Source organism: Pantherophis guttatus, chromosome 3, assembly GCF_059756535.1.
Source record: "Pantherophis guttatus breed Tessera chromosome 3, ASM5975653v1, whole genome shotgun sequence".
Lineage (NCBI taxonomy): Eukaryota > Metazoa > Chordata > Lepidosauria > Squamata > Colubridae > Pantherophis > Pantherophis guttatus.
Genome location: NC_142065.1, coordinates 157,038,094 through 157,059,420, shown reverse-complemented (window position 1 = coordinate 157,059,420; position 21,327 = coordinate 157,038,094). Strand labels below are relative to the sequence as shown.

Genomic DNA, 21,327 nt, shown 5'->3' with positions numbered 1-21,327 from the left:
TACCACAACCTTAATCCAAATCACCTGCTCCTTGAAGTTGTGTTAGTGTCTGTCTGTCTGTCTGTCTGTCTGTCTATATCTATCTATCTATCTATCTATCTACCTACCTACCTACCTACCTACCTGCCTGCCTGCCTGCCTGTCTGTCTGTCTGTCTGTCTGTCAGGCCTGGAAGCCATCTTTTGCATTGGACCTTCAGGCCTGCCCCTTGGAACCCTGACTCTATCTATCTATCTATCTATCTATCTATCTATCTATCTATCTATCTTTTCTTAATAGCTAGTAAACTGGGAGGCAAAAAGGTAAGCTGTATAAATATATCCCAGGAACTGCTTTTAACAGAAGGAAAAGACATCAAGAAATGTTTGTGGTTAGCACCAGCACCCAAAACATATTTGGGGAGACCAAGATTTGTGGGAAGGAAGTTGAATCTACTCTTTGTCTTTCCTTCAGTATTCCAGATAAAGCACTAATGGAATGATAGCTTCTCTTTCTTTAACTATGTAATAGAATGAGATACTGCAATTCATTACTATATATGCAAAGTGATGTCAAATTAGTCAGCCAGCAATCTTTAATCAGTGAACAGCCATGCTAAGAAAAGTTTCAAACCATTTATGTTTTGCATGTTGTTACTCATCATAAAACAATTGCCTCAGGAAAAAACGAGGGATGTAGCTTCTTCCCTATATTTAACTTTCATTAAACTTCAAATTAAACAAAACACAATTATTTTAGCTGTCCTCATGCAAGTGTTGGACTAGAATTCCCATCATATTCAACAAGTAAGACAAGCCAGATAAGGAAATTTATTTTTTAACCTGGGTGTTAAAAATTTTTTTTCAAAGGCTCAAAAACTAAGCCTTCCATATTAGTATCTGGATTCATAATCCATTTGATCATTCCCATGCTTTTTCTGTCATTTTAATTTTCAAACTGCAAGAGAGAGCAAATAATTATACAAGTCATATTTTTCAAAGGCTTACACATTAGTGAAATCAGTTGTCAGCAATTCAAATTGCTGGTACTGTTCAGGGTCCGATAGCAAATCTTGGATTTGATATTTTCCTTATATTCTCTGAGCAAGGTATTCGTTTCAAGGGTGTAAAAGACATTTGAGTCACAAATACACAATTGTAAATGGATGCAATTTCTTTGAGACTCCCATCAAATATCTGAACAATTTTATAAATTCCACGTTCTACTGACATGTGTTTGTTTCTAGTTATTAAGCACAAAAAGACTCTACTGACACTATTAGAAATTGCCAAGTCCCTCTAGCTATAGCCACACAAGCACAAAGTGATAGAAAAATGATGATTGAATGGAAAGCTGCAATTCAATCCAACGGGAAAAGCAACAATGGTGGTTGTCATGGTAACAAGGACATACTAGCAGAGACCATCATTATTTGTACTCCTTTAGAACTTGATTCCCTTGTCACTAACAAGTTGACACCACCCCAAAATACTGGCTGAATTTATACACTACGCTATGACGTAAGTTGTCTTGTTGTATAGGTACGTTTACATACATACTCATCATGCTAATCACTTTTGGGACAAGCAATTTTTTTTGAATTTTTTTTTTTTTCCAATATAAACATACATATTTTGTGGACAGTGCATTGGTTGGGTTGAATCTTTTTTATACAACATTAACAATAATAATACAAATTAACATTAATACTATAGTTAAATTGCCTACTCTTAATTTACCATCTACTAACCTAAACCTATTGGGGTTATGGTATTTTTCCATTTTATTAATATATTTTCTCATTATCCGTCATCTCTTGATCTTTCTAAAATTCCATCATTTATTGATTTTTTGGTCAGCCTTTTATCTCTCTCTCTTGGAATCGTGTATCTCTCTCTCTCTTTTTTTTTTTTTTTTTTTTTGTGCCTACTAATCTTTCTCTTCTGGGTGCCTGTTGTCTCTTTCTGTTGCATTGTTTGAACACTCATCCACAAGACTTCCATTTGTTTTTTTTTTAAGAGGTTTTTCTCTTTTCTCTCTATACCATTATAAATTGAGAGGTTATGTAATTGTCTTCTATTTATTAATCTTTTCTCCTCTTTGTTCTTAACTTCTTGCTTCTCAATTTTGTTTTCCCCTTCCCCTGTTTTTTCTAATTTCTCATCTATTTCTTTATTGTGTTCCTCTTTTTCTCCCAGTTGTTGAGTAGCTTCTACATTCATTTTTGTATCTTTAAATAATCTCTTTGTCTCTTTGTCGTCATTCACACATATTTTGAACATAAACAATATTTCTTCATACATCTTTAAATCCATTTTATAGTAATTTAATACAAATTATATAAAGTATATTTCTATTATTCCAATACCTCAATATTTAAGAAACTGCTTAATCAAATTACATCAATTATACCTCCAAAACCCCACATTTTATTTCATAATAGTTTAGAGCCTTATTGTTCCCCAATTATATATCTCCCAATTGTCCAAATTTTACAGTTTTATTTCCTTCTTCTCTCTTTTCTTCTGACCCTTTTCTTTTGCCTCATAGAATATTATATTAAATAACATTAATAGTCCAAGTCCACATTAATCCAAATTAATCCACTAAATTTCTCCAATCTTTCCAATCCATAATCCAATCGACAATTTTAATAAAGTTTGGTTGTTTGCAAATTAGTTCCTTTTATATCTCTTCAAAAGGGGAAAAAAACATCTTTGAATGTTCTCAGATTTTCCAGTCATCTTCTAACAACGGAGTCAAGGTCAGGCCATTCACCAGATGTTGTTGCTTCTATTCTGTGTATTAGACTTTGTATGTATTAGATTAGCTTTCATTGAATATACTGCAGTTATAGCATTGTAATACTTCTCTTTCTCCAGTAGATGGCTCTCTTATTCCCAAATCCAACATTAAGCAATCTGTCAAAAACAGCTGATAATCCAATAAATCCAGAGGGTTTAAAAATTCAAATAAACAAGTAATTTCTCCCTAAAATCACTTTCAAATTATTTGAACTTTTTTCCAAGCTTTCTGTACTTTATAACTTCTCTTGGGCTTTTTCCGCCTTTTCGTTTCTGGTTTTTTTCCCTCTCTCCGTGTATTAATTCGCCGCTATTTTAAACTTAGGGCAGAGGTCCCCAATCTTGGCAACTTTTAGACTTGTGGACTTCAACTCCCAGAAATCCTCAGCCAGCAAAGAAAAGCAAAGCTGGTTGAGGAACTCTGGGAGTTGAAGTCCACAAATCTTAAAGTTGCCAAGGTTGGAGACCCCTGCCCTAGGAAAACAATCCACGTTGCTAAAACAAACAAACAACCCACATTGCATCTGTTTTAGGGGAGGAGGTTCAATTCATTGCCCAGTTGGAAGACTGAAATGAAATGCTCCAAGCTGACAGCATTGCTTCTAATGACATTCGGCTCCAGATCAGATCGGGCTTTTTTTTTTTTTTTTTTTTTTTTTTTGCATGAAAGAGGAACACAGCGAATGAAAACAAAAAGCCTCCAGTCTCCGATGTGAAGCAAATTAAAGCCTCTTTCTCTCCTTCTCTCCCCTCCTCCCCCTGCTTCCCTTTTACCTTTGTTTAATGCTCTGGAAGTTTTTCTCTCCCAGGCAAGAAGCAGCAGGGGACAGAAGCAGCAGCCACTGACTTGCAGACCACATGGAGCCCTTCACATGTTCTCCGGCAAGCTGCTTTCTCTACCCTGCTCTCTTGCATCCGGAGCCGGTGGGGAACCACATGGCAGCCCACGTGGATCCCAGGCAGCGGAACTCAGGCTAGGGAAGGGGTGGGCAGTTGTGGCACTTTTACAACCTGTGGCCTTCAACTCCCAGAATTCTGGAAGTTGAAGTCCACAGGTTGTAAAAGAGCCACAATTGCCTACCCCTGGCTAGGGTAGGCTGGCGCCGCACGGGTGGGAGGCGGGGCGGGGCGAGGGGCGGGCAAGCCAGCAATTTAACAAACGGTTCGGTGTGCTGCGGGGCCAATAAATTACAAAAAAACACCGAACCGTTTGTTAAATTGCTGGCTCGCTCATCCTATTTTATTGGCAATAAATAGTAGTGCAGAGGGGCGGGGCAAGGGGCGGGGCGAGCCAGCAATTTAACAAAGGGTTCAGCTGAACCCCCTAGAACCGGCAGAATCCCACCACTGAAACCAAGCCAACCATTCAAGGAAGGTCAGTGCAAAAGACCATTATTAGCCCTTTCTAAGTATTCTGCTAATGGACATATAGTAAAATCAGAATGAAATATTACAGTTAGAGGATTCTCCATCTAAATTCTTAATTAGTGGGCAAGAGAGACCATTACAAGTTTACGTACAAAAATCTCAAATTAGATCCCTGCTACCTTATGAGAGGCTGAAAGTCTGCCTGACACCTTGAAGAATTGTTTGAGGCAGGAGAGACTACAGCTGAACAACCTTTCTTTAGTTCTCCAAGGTCCCATGACAAGCATTACAGTAAAATAGCACAGCAATAGGAGAAAGAGGAAAGAAAGATCCCTTTTATAACATAAAAGATTACAGGACCATTGGATTTATCAGAGACTGAATATATTGATTCACTTTAATTTCCTTTAAGGGTTGGTAAGAAATAGTGCTGATATTATCCACTGGCACAATCTTGGAGGACAAAAAAGAGTCACTTGTGACCTGTGGGCTATGAGTTGTCCCCTCCAATATAGAAAACAGCATCCCTGAAATATCACTTTCTCTCTCCATAATCTGTTACCCTCCAGATGTGACTTCAGATCTCAGAACGTTTATGAGATTTTAGATCTGCAGGTCAAATCCTATGAGGAATGTTTATGGGAATTAGATATATCTAGCCTAATAAGAATTAGGGGTGACATGATAGCTGTCTTCCAGTACATGAGGGCTGGCATGGAGAGGTATTTGTGTTGACTTATTCTCCAAGCTCCTTAGAGTAGAACGAGAGGCAATAGAACAAACTCTTTTAAGCTTGTTAAAAAGAGATGCAACATGGACCTAAGAAGAAACTTTCTTGACAGTGATAACAATTAATCAATGGAACAGCTTGTTTCCCAGAGTGCTGGAAGTTTTCAAGAAAGGATTGGACAACCATTTGTCCGGGATGATATAAAACCTCCTGCCCGGGGCGGAGGACTGGACTAGAAGACCTCCAAAGTCCCTTTCAGCCCTATGATTCTATGTCACTTTATCGGGGGTGGGAGGGTAGGATGGGGAATGGTGACTAAGGTAGATGACTGTGAAGAATTACAACAGTCTGAAAATGAAAGAAAGAGACACTAGATAACTAATCAGAACAGCCATCAGCAGATTACTATACTGTGCTACATTCACATCATTTGTTTACCTAAGAGTACAAAGAGGTATATCTCCAGAGACATGAGCATCTCATAAGCCACACAACTCTCTGCTTCAGACTAGGGCTTTGGAGATCAGAAAGCAGTTTGTAAAACCTTAGGCAGCTTGCTTTCTTCATCTTCTTATTCTGACCCAAAAGATTTAGGATTGCTGTGCCTATTAACCCATTAGAACTTTGGGAAGCTGACCTCAATACTCACAAGCTAATTTGGATCATGTTCTACCCTAAGCAATTTGCCAAATGAATGTTGTTGCAACGAAAGCGGTAATAGAATGCACAAGGAGGTTGAATTTCAGGACTTTAAAAAAAATATATCTTCTATGACGTGTTCAAAAACAGCAGAAAGAGCACAGCCTCTCTGATAGTCTACAGTAACCATGTAGATTTATTATACTTAGGTAAATAACTCAGCTTATTTTCTGCAAAGATTCATTAAAAATGGATCATAGCAGAGATTAAAAACTACATTTCGTGTGACCTTTCCTCCACCTCCAGCATGACATGATAATCAATTTAGAGGACAGCAAATGTTTATTAATCACCATAAACACAGCAGTCATTTAAAAACAAATACAGAACAACTGCTTTTTTTTTTACCTTCCCTGCATTTTATTAATAACAGTACAGAATAGAGTACCATCTCAGAAAGTGGTTACAGAAACAGAAGACTGAGAACATTTTGATACTCAGCCAAACTTATTACTCAGATGGAGATAGATAGATAGATAGATAGATAGATAGATAGATAGATAGATAGATAGATAGATAGATAGATAGATAGATGGGTGGGTGGGTGAGTGGATGGACAGACAGATAAAATGGTCCATGCTTATTTTCACAGCTCGGTCTTTCGTGAAAGGATAGTTAAGCCTTCCTTAAGAAGAAAATAAAAGCTTGAGTTAAGTTCTTGCATTTTGGCATATATTGCTTTGCCTAAGATTATAGTTTAGAAATTTGTGAAGATATGTGTATTTATGTACACATTCTGGCACTTATCTTCATTTCCAACAGGAATTTGTGCATTGCCTATTCATAACGTTATCCAAAACTTGTTTTCTAAAGGATAGACCCCTTTTTTTTTGTTATTTGGGGGTGTTTGTCAATAGTAATTGTTTTTGTTTTAATGGTAATGATCCTTGACTTGAAGGTGCTGTTCCATTAAATAGACAATCCTCTCTAACTTTTTTAATTAGATTTTTTTTTCTTTTTGAGGGTAAGATGCAAGAGAGAAATTGAGAAGAACATAGTCTTTTTTAGTTTCATTTAGAAAAGAAAGCCATTTGAAATGTTAGTCCCCAAGTGGCATTAATGTTTGTGTGATTCTATTTGTTTCCGTCAATGATCTAAGGAAACAGGTGCTCAGTCTTTCTTCCATTTGACTGGTTAGATTGAAATACATAAACTACACCAAAGAGATCAAAATTAATGCATTTAACTCAAAATCATACATAGCTGAGGCGTCCATTTCAGCAAACATTCACTGTTCCCTGCAGATCTATCTGTTATTTCTATATAGCAAATATGTTTCTAAGTGCATCTGCCACTTTACCTCCATTGGGATAAAAATTAGTGAGCTGTAGAAAGAGGGGTTTAATGGAAAATCTGTTGGTAACCGTTTTTTAAAATTTATTTAATTTAGCCCAGTGCTCAGGGAAGTGTTACTGTTTGCTTGTTGTTGTTTTTTAATGTTTTACTTTAGTCATCAGTCGTGGTCTATTTAAATAATACCAAAATGCAGATGTACAGACTACTGTTATCTATTACAACACAATAAATGATGGCACTGATCTAACAATGGGAAAGATTCAGGTTTTTCATAAAACATTAGAGCAGTTTTCTCCAATTTATTCTTCAGCCCATCTTGGCAAAGAAATTTGCCATCCCATGTACAGAATCAACACCAAACAAGAAATGAAATTGTAGTTTGGTGTTGGGGTGGGGTGGGGTGGGATGGGAGAGGAGAGGATGAGAGAGTAGAGTGGAATGGAGGGGTGGAGTGAAATAGAATAGAATAGAATAGAATAGAATAGAATAGAATAGAATAGAATAGAATAGAATAGAATAGAATAGAATAGAATAGAATAGAATAGAATAGAATAGAATAGAATAGAATAGAATAGAATAGAATAGAATAGAATAGAATAGAATAGAATAGAATAGAATAGAATAGAATAGAATAGAATAGAATAGAATAGAATAGAATAGAACAGAACAGAATAGAATAGAATAGAATCAGTGCCTTTAACCAGCATAAGAATCCAACAGCAATTCACAACTGAACAAAACTTTGCTACCCCAAAGATGCTTTTCAAAAGGCAACTGGTCCAGTTGCTTTTTGAAAAGCACCTTTGGGACAACCAATGACTTGGATGATTGAGAATCTCCATAGACAAAACCTTACTACATTCTTGGAAAATAGAGTGGCAAAGTGAACAAGTAAAATGCAAATTACATGTATTTAGAGCAATCCACACAATGAATAAGAAAAAGAGCTTTGAGTCCTGCACACTAAATATAGTAGACTGGTTGTAATGTAGTAAAATATTGCCTATTGATTTGATATCCATGAAGTCGATATGCAAAATGCTTTGTGCAAAAGATGTTATCATGCTTTCCCTCCATCAGTGTCACAAATAAGGCTTAGAATCTTGCTGATCTGAGTGTTCTTCACTGTATGGTAGAGGATATTTTATCAAGTTATTTGCAGAATGTAAAAGAACTATGAAAGACATTATTGAACTGGACCTATTAGGTTTTAATACTAATAATATGTAATTGGATACTGGATTTCCTTATTGATAGGCCCCAGTTTGTACGAGTTGGAAGCAAAGTTTCCAAATCCATCTCCTTGAGTACAGGTTCCCCACAGGGCTGTGTCCTGAGTCTGCTACTGTTCACCTTGATGACCCATGACTGCTGTGCCAAATCTGTTCCAAATCATATTGTGAAGTATGAGGATGACACGTCAGTGGTGGGTTTTATCTAGGACGACAATGAAGATACTTATAGAAAAAAGGTGAAGACTCTGGTGGACTGGTGCAATAAAAGTAACCAGGTTCTAAATGTTAATAAAACAAAGGAGATCGTTGTAGATTTTAGAAAGAGCCAGCATAGTCATACTCCACTCATTATCAAAGATGCAGCTGTAGAAATGGTCAACAGTATTAAGTATCTGGGAGCGCAGATAACTAACAATCTAAATTGGTCTCTACACCCATCATCCTTAGTGAAACATGCAAACCAGCATCTGCATTTCCTGTGTCAGATGAGGAGAGCACATCTTTCTTCTTCTGTCTTGGCCACTTTTTACAGAGGCACAATAGAGAGCCTTTTAACAAACTGTGTCACTGTTTGGTTTGGTGACAGCAGTGCCTCAAACAGAAAGTCCATACAGAGAGTGGTAAGGACAGCCAAGAAGATTATAGGAAGATCACTTCCTGTTATTCAGGATACTGCTTATAAGCTATGTGTTTAGAGCTCAAAGCATTGTTAGAGACCCCACACAGCCACTTTACATCTGTTTCTGTTGCTCCCCCGGGAGAGGAGGTTTCAAAGTATTTCTAGCAGGACTACCAGATTCTGTAACAGCTTTGTTCCCTATGCCATCCATCTGGTAATCTCGCAAGAATAGTTTTTCTTGCCATGTACATATATACATCCGAACTAGACTGTGTTATTTCTCTGTGTCATATAATATATGTGGGTATATGCACAATTTTGTATTTATTTATTTATTTATTTATTTATTTATTTATTTATTTATTTATTTATTTTGTCATGTTTATGTAGTGTATATTGAACGTGGTGACCCTTTGAGAGCTGTATGCGACAAAATTTCATTTTAATGTATGCTGATTAGTGTACATTCAAAGTGACAATAAATTTATTCTAATTCTAATCTAATCTTGAGGCAATAAACTGAATTTTTAGATTTTTAGAATTTTTAGCTCTTTAATTACTTTCCTAACTTTAAGTGATATAAGGATGGAGCAGGAGAGTCACAGAGGGACAAATAATTGGCAGTGGTTTTCTTCCAGATAAATTGCCAGAAGTAATGGTATCTGACAAACTAAGATAGACCAATGATTCACTCAGAGACTTTTATCTTAGCCAGTATTTTAGCAAAAGTTTCTCATTTGAGATAGTAGAGATATATTCAAGTTCTAATCACAAAATCACATTTGAAGTAGAGCAGAAAACTCACAGTAAGGTTCTGAAGAGTTTAGATTAGATAGATTCAAAATATGAATGATCAGAACATGTACAAAACTAGCTACCAAACCACAGCTCCAGTGCTTTAGCCCTGAAAACATTCATGTGACTGCTACGCTCCCATTGCAGCTGGGAAATATGATGTTCAATTATATGGTATTTGACATTTTATCAAGAACTTTGGCTTTCTCAGTCTTGAGACTCAAAAAGGAGCAGCTTTACATATATAAGTGGGAAAATAACCTTATTCTTCTGGTCTTAAGGAATATATTCTTCATAGTTCATTATCAATTTTTGTTGATTGTCTTTGTATTCGAAAACTGAGAATATGAAGCAGTATGTTTCTAAGTGATCTAGATTTCATGATAAAGGGTTGAATTAATCTCATTGATATTACATGGATCTTTTTTATTTCTTGTATGTTAATTTGATTTTAATCTTTATAATTATGTAGGGGTTTGCTGTACAATTGCTTTTGTAGTTTCTGGCTGTTATTATCTCTTATATTTCACCAATACATTTTTTGAAAAAGATAAATAAACACCTTTACTTCTTTAATGGGATGGCTATTGATTTTCTACAAATAGTGGCAACATCATTTTGTGAAAAGCAACACTTTGTTTTTTCGGTAATGCTTTCTGATAACTCCTGGCCCATAGAAGTGAGGCTTGTCATATGGATCTTGTTTCTTTACTTTTTATTCTCAGCCTATGATAGAAAAAAGTCCCTAAACAATAGGATGAACATGAGTTTTATTAACAGCTTCTTTATAAATGTTATTTTATTTTTTGTTCATTCATTCGTTCGTTCATTCATTTTAAAAAACATTCCTTTTTTCTACTAAATGTTATTTCTGAATCTGTTGCTTTCCATATTATTGAAATTCAGTGTTGTGCTGATCAGCTATGATGAGTGAAAAGAAATAACTTGGTACATTTTACTGGACACAGTATCCCTTGTGTGTTGTAGCCTGTTGGCTGCCGGCCCCTTGCACTGCCAAATTAGATGAGGTCAAGTGGGAGTCAGGGCCAGCATCAAGGCAATCTGAGAGCTCTGAGGGGGAAGAGGGAACAGAGCTGTCAGAGATAGAGACAGAGGTGGAGCCTAGGCCATCCATCAGCCCCCAGATGGAGAGGCAACAGCCCCCAGGTCCGGAGGTGGCTGATGAGGAAGAGGAGGAACAGCTGAGTCCAGTGCCTGACATGTGGATGTGCAGAAGGCAGAGAAGAGGAGAGCAGTAGGACGCTATGAGCCAGTCCTGGTGACAGAAGAGCCATCACTGCTAGCTAAGCCCCACCCTAGCTCTGAGGATAAAAGGCAGGGGGTGGAGACGAATAGGTGAAGCAGACAACTATTAGTCTCATATTGGTCAGCCACTGATATTCTGAACTTCTGAATCCTGTCAGGAACGTTATCAGAATTCTTTCTTGGAATCTGCGGCGCTGAAAGCTGGGCGCATCTTCTGAGCATATGTATGTGTGTGTGTGTGTGTGTGTGTGTAACTGCTGCTAGATAAGAGGACTTCCTTTACGAGTATGGGTAGAGGGAGAGACTCCTCATGTGTTGGGGCCAATTCAGGGGAAAAGCTAGTGAGTGTCGCTTTCCACAGGCTCTTAGAGTTTTCATTAGTCTGCTGTGTGAGGGAGAGAGAGACTCTGGGCCAGGGCTGCTGACGCTCCTAATAAAGGGAACATTTAATTACAAATGGCATGCTTCAGGGGTGGGTTCTAAAAAAATTTTACTACTGGTTCTGTAGGCGTGGCTTATTTTGTAGGCATGGTTTGATGGTCATGTTACAAACAATTCTTTAGGATTTAGCAGAGGTACTGGTCTACCAGGCTTTTAACTGCTTGCAGAGCTATACCAGTCTACCCATTTATTTTTGGAGCATTCCAGTCTACCTTTTGTTTTTGGGGCACACTGGTCTACTACCACACTGCCTTTTACCACTGATCAGCTGCAGGGTGGCCTTTTGAAGCACCGCGGCAAGAGTTTAAACAGTTTTTTGCCACTCTGCATCGGAAACCACTTTCAGGCAGCTTGGCCTCAATTGCCAAGCTAACACCACCGAGCGGTTTACAAGGAGTGGATAGGTTTTAGCCACTCAGTTGGGAGACTTCTTGGCTTCTCAATTTAAAGCTAAAGTGTCTTGTTTATTTTCTCTCTTCTTTGTCAAATGAGCCCTGATTTTTTCCTTCTAGCCGATCAGCTGGGACTCGAGAGGCAGCAAATAGATTGGGGGCAGGGCCAGGCAGAGGTGGTATTTACCGGTTCTCCGAACTACTCAAAATTTCCACTACCGGTTCGCAAGAACCGGGGAAAACCGGTAGCAACCCACCACTGGCATGCTTGTCATGTTTGGGAGCCAGGTCAGAACATTGAATGTTGATCTATCTAGATGGACCTTTAATTTGCTCCAATATGTCATTCTTGTTCTGAAAACTCTAACAAGGTCTGAAATAGTATTTTTAAAAATGGAAAATCCAGGGCAATTATCTCTCATCAGTGGCAAAGTGTAGTGATTCCTCCTCTAAAATTTGAAGGAACCTTCCACCACTGTATCATCTGTAATTTAAGATAGGGCAATTTGGGGAATGAGTAGACTCTGTTCTAACCATTAGAAAGGAAATGATTTTTTTTTTAATTCTCCCTTCTCTTTTGACATTCTTTCTATAAAACCCCTGAAACCTTCAAACTCACATCGGCTGTGATTTTCCTCTCCTGGAAAAGTCTCTCCAAGAAAAAGAGAAGGTCTACTGCAGTCTTTACACCCTGGTTTACCATCATTCTGTGGGAGAAGAAATTTGAGGTGTCAAGTGATGTTTTTTAAAAAAAGAAATGTGACCAAGAGACTAGCAGTGATATTCTTAATAGCTTCTCTAGACATGTGAAGACTTGCTGTTTAGTGCTGCTCATTTTGAAAAGAAAGATCTGATGGGTCAGAAGAATTACCAGGCACAAGATGAATGAACCGCTACAGTCAAGGTCACTTGATTCTTGGCAGTAGGGATAATAATGGAATCTTTGAAGAATAATAACTCATATAACACTAAAGAACGCATTCCGACTAAAAGTCTTTTATCTTTTTCTCATCTCATGACAGATGAGAAGGTAGACCAAAAAAAAAGAAAGGAAATGAAGCAAATAAAGGTCTTAAAATATTCTATCTCTCTTTTCCAAAAGTTCCATTACAATACGAATATATGCAGTTATGAATCTTTAGCCCTTCTACTCAATTAGTCCTTGCATTTAATACTCTTAGTTATAAATGTAAGTTTCCCTAACCGTACATCAATATTTATTATTCATGTTTTATTTATTTGTTCTTCATGTTTTAACATTAAAGAAATACTTACCTTCAATATAAGCAGAGAAGCAGTTTTCAAAATGTTGGCTGGCTTGAAGTAGATCTAATTTCCATGTCTTTTTATACCAATGTACTTTTGCAGATGTCAAATAATGAGATAAAGCGAACAGAGCAACCAAGAACGCATAAGAAGTGGTACAATGGACTACAACTGCAAAGTGAAGTGTTGTGCTATGTATTGCTATTCTATATGTATATATGTATCCATCTTTATTCAAACACACCTGTCTACATTTTTAGGCTGTCCTGGGGGATATAGCGGCAGCAACTGTCTTGATAAAAATCTTCTACTTCAAAGGGTACTACTGCTTTCAAATGACTATTTTGGGTAGGCTTATTAAAGCTGGAAGTACATATGCCAGAGATAAAGGAGGCTAAGAATGGAGGATACTGAGCGTTGTACTTCAAAACCTAACAAGTTCCTCAATTCTTAAGCAGCAGCAATATCTTTGAATAAAGGCAGGATTTCTCCTTTGGAATAGTAATATTGCCAACATGTGCTTAGAAAGTTATGTATGGATATGAATAAATGTTATCTACTTCTTAATTGAATAAAGGAGAAATACAGCTCCGGTGAAAATGCAAGTTAATGAAGTGAGTCTATCATCTTTTTAAAATAATCCTGTGTTCTCACATGCAATGAACATTTAACCCCACAAACGTTTGTATCTTTTAAAAGAGGCATTTGCTGTCAACAAGCAGCTTAAAACTTGATTCAAATTACCTCACTGTGTCATTTTATGGATGGCCATAAAATAAATCTGTGTCTGATTCAGGGATAAAATGAACCACAATTTACACTTCTCTTTAAGGTTTTAGCATTGCTCCGAACTAAGTACCTGTTTGTTTCAATACTGAAATAAATTCATGAAGATTAGAATGCCTTTTAGTTATATATATTTTACCAGAAATATCGTATCATATCTTGAACCTTCAAATTTGCATCAATTTAAATTTTTATTATTTTATTTTCTCTGAAAAAAATTAATTAGCAAAGAACATACAGTTGATAAGTAATCATTCAACTAATGCATGGGCATACTGAACTGTCAGTAATTTATAACCACACCCACTGGAAACTTCAGAATATGGGTCAGTACTATCATCAGAAGAGTCAAAACATAATCTTGAAGTGTTTATTTAATCAATATGTAGAGGACTTCTCAAAGTTTATCCAAGCCAGAAGCCTCTGCAGGGGGATAGGAGCAAGGAAAGGAACATATATTGTGGTTATAATATAAATCCTGTGGCTTACACATTTGCACATTCTGCCATTTTTCCATCAGGGCAGCAAATGCCTCTGAAGAGTTTTACTTTCTTTTTTTATGGTTTTATAGTTTTTGCAGTTTTATTGTTGCAGTGAGTTGCTCAGATTGTTCCAGTTTTATTGTAGTTGGTTGTAAGCCATCCATACAAATCATTAAAATAAATAAATAACAGAAATTGCAGCTAGAAAAAAAATGCAAATCCATATAGAAGGGTTCTTTGAAACCAGTGGTGGATAATCAGATCAACTCCTGGGTCAAGTAGGCATGTATTAACATAATACATGCCTACTTGGGGTTTTAAATTGGGAGGCCATTTAATTTAATTTATTTTTAATTATCTTAACTTTTATATTGTATGTTATTTTAATTCTCGGCTGTTCACTGCCCTGAGTCCCTTCGGGGAGAAGGGCGGGATATAAATTTAATAAATAAAAAATAAATAAAATAAATAAACGTCCCAACTCCTTCACAAGCATGTGAAATGCACATACATTATAGAATTCTTTATTGGCCAAGTGTTATTGGTCACACACAAGGATTATTCTGCATTTGCACATACGCTACAGTCATTCAGGTTCCAATTTTGTCACAGTGGAGACAGTGGGAGGCGGTCTTTTTGATCTGGATGTGATACTTTGCTGTTGCGAGAGTGGCAAATGACTCAGAAAAAAAAACAAGACAGGGAGGCTCTTTATAATAATTATTTACAACACAGACCATAATGTCAGGTTTCTTTCTGCCAGAGATATTTCCCTCTAGCTTTCCTGTTAGCTGCTTTGTTTTCATCTCCTTTCTCTCCAAGTCCCTCCCAGCTTTCTAAGCTAACAAGAGAGCAGATGAAAAAGAAGGAATGGACAGGAATTTAATAGTCATGTACTTAGCATGCCTGGGATCTTCTCCTGTTGAGCCAAACACTTGATTCTCTGTTGGATGAAGAACAACTCTCAGGGTCTTCTATTCAGTCCTTTCTCAGACACCAGGGTTCATCACCTTTCTTGGGTGTTGGGTGAAGTTGACACCTGCAGCCAGCATCTTCCCATTCTTCCCTTCTTCCCATCTTTAGGTCTTGAGTGACTCTCTAATCCCTCTAGGTCTTTATTTCCCTCCTTCCAGGAAAACCACACCTTGATCCTTATTCCCTCTACCTGATCAAGAACCAACATCTGCTCTGCATACTTAACTTTTCTCTCCAATTTTTTTCTACAGTTACTCCATTCACCCTGTGCCAGTTTTCTCTCTCCCTCCTCCACCCCCCCTCTCCCTCCCTCCTCCACCCCCCCTCTCCCTCCCTCCCTCTCTCCCTCTAATTTTTAGTCAGACTGGCTACGTGCCCTAGCAATAAGGAGGTTCCAGAACTGAGTTCCCAACCCTGTTTACCAGACTGGACCAATTGGATTGCTGCCTTCAATATTTACCCACAATAGTCTTGCTCGGTCAGTTCACCAGAGCTTGTGACTATACAGATGCTCTTCAAAGTCAGAGTACACTTGCTTTCCCCCTTTTACTCACTCTACTGGCTAGCTCACATCACCAGAACATGCCAGGCTACCAAAATACATATGCCACAACTTTACTTTACTTTTCTCCTAGTGAGGGAAGGCATTGATTTTCTGCAGTCACTGGACCTCCCAGTAAATTAAGAGATCCATTCTTGCAATACAAGTTTGCATGCAGTCCATGAGTAAATTATGTAGTATCCATTTGTCCCAAACACATCCATACAGTAAGTAACTATGAGAATGAATAGACTGGAATTTGCCTATACTTAGTTCTTAACTTCCAATCTTCTACATTGTACAATATCTGTTCTTTTAACTGATATCAAATCATTAATGTTAAACAATAAACATAAACAAAATAAAAAGAATAGGTTTTAGTGTAAATAATTCATTACTAAATAGAAGAAATTCCTGATCATTTCATTTCCATAGATTCATCCCTTTTCCCACTGCGTCTCTCTTAGTGCTTTCCATTCTTTTTCAGATGACTATTGTGTCCCAAAACTCAAAAGAAGAACAGGAGGCTCTGGTGCATGGACAGATGGCATCTATGAGTCTCTGGATCAACCCCTTAAATAAAACACATTATTTGAACCAAAATAATGATATTTTAGATTCCATGGGCATTACAAATTTGAAGCAATAGTTCCATATGAGAGGAGCTCCTAAAAGAGCAACTATCAAATTATTGTATTCATACTAGTCTCCTCCAAACATTCCAGTGGAAAGAATTTAGCTATGTAACAGTTTTATCTACTTCATACAACACAGCATGAGATCTATGCTACTTTGCTGATCTATGGAGTTTTTGAATGAAATGAGCAGACTTACATAAACATAGGCAAATGATAAATGGATTTTGTGATAGCGGAAAAATCCCATTCCAATATAAGCTGAACTCATCAGTTATAGGTAATTTAACATATATCTACTTCATCTAGGAACATGGGTTCCGCATTGGATAGTAGGAAAATCAAAGAATTTAATCAGCTTTGATGTTTGTATTAATTAGAGCAATATTCCAATCTAACAGATGTGGTTCTTAAAAAATAAAATAAAACTCTATAGAAAAACTTCATAACTGTTTTCATTCTTAACTTCTCCTAACCTAAACAACATTAAATGAGTCATCTGATAGTTTATCTGGCTGCTAAACAAATTATCCTACTTTTTTTTAAAAACTATATAAAATACTTCTCTTTCTTGGGACATGCATTTCCATAGGGCATGCTTTTTTCATGTAAACTTCTGCAGCACCAATTCTCCAAAACAATAAACAGATTTTAAGGAAATGCTAAATCAATCCAAGTATGTAAATAGTATTTAAATCTTGGGTTTAGTAAAATATGGGTGGAGGGTCCAGTACATCCAAATGTCTTAAATACAAAAGGCATTTGTCATGTGTTTGTATCTGAAACCCATCTACCATTTTGTTACATAGCACAAACGGGTATGCAGCCTCAAGTGTACTGCAGCCAGCTCATCTCCCAATCTTACCAGCACCTTCCCATCGATTTTCATGGCTGGCTGCCCAGATTGATTGATTATGTGCCATCAGCTCATTGTCGATTCATAGCAACCACAGAGATAGATTTTTCTCAATGACAATGTCCCTAACCTGATCTTTCAGGTTTTCTAGCAGTGCACTCATTGGCACTGTAACTGAGTCTATCCATCTTGCTGCTGGTCATTCTCTTCTCTTTTCTTCTACTTTTCCCATCATTGCAAGCTTCTCTAGAGCTAGGTTTTCCCATAATACAGTATATCTGAAGTAGAATAATTTGAGCCTGGCCATTTCAGCCTTGAGGGAGAACTTTGATCTGATTTGTTTGATGATCCATATGTTTGTTGTCTTGTCTGTCCATGATATTCTCAAGAATCCTTTTCAGTAGCCTGCCAAGGACGGTAGTAAAACCTTCATTTAACAGACTATTATTTGGAGCAAATGTACAGAATTACATTGCGCCCACTGCATTCAAAGTCTGTGAAATCAATTTTTACTAGGCACAGAAACCAAGAAGAAAATTGGGGAAAATTGGAAGACATGTTCAGCATTGTATCAGTTATAAGTGCCATGCGTCATGAAATGCTGGCTGTGCTTTGGTTTAGATATCAAAAGAATAATTCAAGTCACAAAATCCACAGTTAGAATTACAGGAGGACAATTGTTTATTGACTGGTTAAGAAAAAGCAAGGATGCTGTTCACAAAGTAAAAACAATAATTTCCATGTGGACATCTATTACAAATAGCAGCTCGAATCCCAAATCTTTACTTATCATGAGCTATATAGTTACACCTCAGAATACACAGAAGCATTCATTGATAATAATTCTTTCCTGTGTCAATCAATCAGCAAGCTAGAACATAATTACATTTCTGATTTTTAATTGAAAGCAATGTAGTTCACACAACAAGCTAAAGGCTATCAATGAAATTTGAAGCACCAAAAAAGTCATTCTGAAATACTGGAAATTTAAAGCAATGAAAAGGAAGAAAACACATTTAAGAAGTTAGTCTGAGAAAACCACAGGCCAAGTCATATGGTATTTACAGATAGTCCTCGACTTACGACTGCAATTGAGCCCAAAATTTCCACTGCTAAGTAAGACAATTGTTAAGTGGATTTTGCTACATTTTATGACCTTCTTTACCACAACTGTTAAGTTAATAGCATAGCTGTTAAGTGAATCTGGATTTCCCATTGACTTTGCTTGTCAGAAGGCAGCAAAAGAGGATCACATGTCTCCAGGACACTGCAACAGCCATAAATACATGCCAGTCGCCAAGCATCCAAATTTTGACCATGTGTCCATGGGGATGCTGCAATGGTTGTGTGAAAAACCATCACGAGTCAGTTTTTTCAGTGCCATTGTAACTTCAAATGGCCACTAAACAAATGGCTCTAAGACAAGAACTATAGATGGTTTGGTCCATTTCTCTAAGTGTTTTGAACAATTTTCATCATTTTTGCTGGATTGCCTATCCTTAATCTGCATTATATGAACATAATAGCTTACATTTGCTTCTATCCCTTTCTGCTTCACCATGCTAAAGTGAAGCTACAATAACCATATTATTGTTTCCTACTCAACATATCTTATGTCCCATTTCTTTTTGAAATGAAGGTTTCTAGTATATGTGGAATAGTTCCCTCATATGCTAACCCTTTGTTCCACAGACAAGTATACTACAAGCATGGAGAACTTCTGTTCACTTACATCCTCAGTGTGACTAGGGGAACAGAAAAGGTGTTGCTGTCACTTCTTTCAAATTATAGTACTCAAAAAGGAAATGCTTGAAAAACAATGCTTTTTTCCTCTTTATGCTTTCAATAGGTTGTAAGAGCAGGAGGATAAAATATTCAGAGGAATATTTTAACTGGAGGTATAGCATGAAGGAGGATTGATAATTAAACTTCTATTACACAGAGAAAGGTCATGGAGATCCTGTCATATGTATCCCCAGCACATCAACTTTGTCTCTGAAATAAAACAAATAAATAATTCCACAGTATCACACGAGCACCTTTCACCAAACCTGGCTACTAAACTGACATACTGTACTCCTGGTTTCTTCTCTGCAAATAACCATCATTCTGAGACTGAAGCTGAAATAGGAGTGTTCAAATGCCATCTAGAGGAGGCTGTTAAATTCAAAACAGTGCTGATGGAGAAGACACTGAGTTCCTGCTTAAGAAGGCTGATACAGATTTGGCTCTGCTGTCACCTGATGGTGAGTGGAAAGAAACAGAGAGCATATAATCTCTCAATGATGCTTCCAAAGCGGAGAAAAAAATCAGCACTAACTTTCTGAAGGCTGCCATTTTTTGTGTGAAAAATCAGAGGCTGGTAGCCATCAAAGAGTACAAGGCAGCAAAGTTTATTGCCAAGTAAAAAGATAGTGAACAAACTAACTTGGATATTCTGGTGAACATGACAGGTCTAACCCACCTGTCATTACCCACAATAGCAAGATTACTGGCTTCAATATGAGATGCTGATGCTGGTTTATATTGACCCACTTAATAGCAGGGATTCTCCAAAGAAAGCTATTTTCTCAAAAGAAAGCTATTTAGCTCCCCCGAAAACATTTCTGTCTCTCACAGGGGCAAAGTGATGGCCCAGGATATGGATCTATGACAAAATTTTCCCTCCCATATTTCTATGTTCAATGCCACAAAGCAAGGGGTGCAACTACAGTCATTTGCACAATGAGCTATTTGGCCTTCTCCAATATTTACACCTAAAAATAACCCACTTCAAAGTGTTTTCTTCATTCATCCTTTTGCTTGCAATTTAGCTAAACTCATGTCCTCTGAAAATGACATCTAATCAGTAATTTTACCACAGAGAAAGCCACTATAAGGCGAAAATAACTAGTTCACATACAAGGTATGTCTGCTACCACATAATTTTCAGGAAAACAGTGACAAATTGCTGTCTTGGTCAATAATACTGGAATTGCAGATCATAGAAGCTCCCTTTAGTCAAAAATGACTACACTCGATTTAAATGTGGTTACATATCATAATCGATTCAAATAATCTGATATCAGAAGGCTTCCTCCTCTCTTTTTCTGAGCGCATTTGTATAGTCCACCAAAAGCTGCAATATTATTTATCTTAGAAGAACTTATTATTTACAAATGTCCATAAAGGTAAAGGCAAAGGTTCCCCTCGCACATATGTGCTAGTCGTTCCTGACTCTAGGGGACAGTGCTCATCTCCATTTCAAAGCCAAAGAGCCAGCGCTGTCCAAAGACGTCTCCATGGTCATGTGGCCGGCATGACTAAATGCCAATGGTGCACAGAATGCTGTTACCTTCCCACCAAAGGTGGTCCCTATTTTTCTACTTGCATTTTTTACATGCTTTCTAACTGCTAGGTTGGCAGAAGCTGGGAAAAGTAATGGGAGCTCACCCCATTACGCGGCACTAGGGATTCGAACCGCTGAACTGCCGACCTTTCGATCGACAAGCTCAGCATCTTAGCCACTGAGCCACCACATCCCTTTTTTACAAATGCCCATAGAACATTCCTAGTCAATGCTTCCCAAGGTCTCTTTCTACCATTTCATTATTTAAAGAAAAGGGAACACTGGGGGGGGACACATGGGGCAAAAGAGGGACCCATTCAAACTTCCAGTCCAAAAGCAAACATACCCAGCCTGAAATGCAGACTATTAAGAGACTTCTGTAGGGTAGACAATATAGATCCTATTAAGAGTATATTCTACTGAACACATGGACTTAAACTCTGTGGCACCGACACTTTCCCCTGCATTTTCAATTTAATGGAAAAGAAACTCCTTTTGAAATGTCATTCAGGGAAGAAATTTCTCCTTTGAAAAAGGATTTCAAAGCTGTCATTTTGTTGCACAATGCAGTTGATTAGTTTCAAGGAAGATGCCTCAAAGCCTGATGAAAACTAAGCAGGCTTCAGCACTTTCCTTCAGCATATCAACCCTTGCAACCTATCTCCCATTAGTTTATCTTTTCATCCATCTAAATATATTCCTGATTTGATCACACTTTAAGGCACTTTAACTCTTGCCCAAATTTTTACAGCAATTTGTTCAACATTTCGACAGGAATTATCCATCCCTTCCCCTGCAACCTGCAACCTGTTGCTCAGCAGAAAAGGTATTAGA

The 21,327-nt window shown here is 37.4% G+C and overlaps 1 long non-coding RNA gene across 1 annotated transcript in view; it reads right to left on the bottom strand.

Moving 5' to 3' along the window:
* The window catches only part of LOC117672362 (uncharacterized), a 63,824-nt gene extending 60,099 nt beyond the window's left edge, over nucleotides 1-3,725 (bottom strand). The window contains exon 1 of the long non-coding RNA XR_015733336.1: nucleotides 3,558-3,725. This is a non-coding gene — a long non-coding RNA (uncharacterized LOC117672362). The remainder of the gene's footprint in view (nucleotides 1-3,557) is intronic.
* Between the last annotated feature and the right edge of the window lie 17,602 nt (nucleotides 3,726-21,327).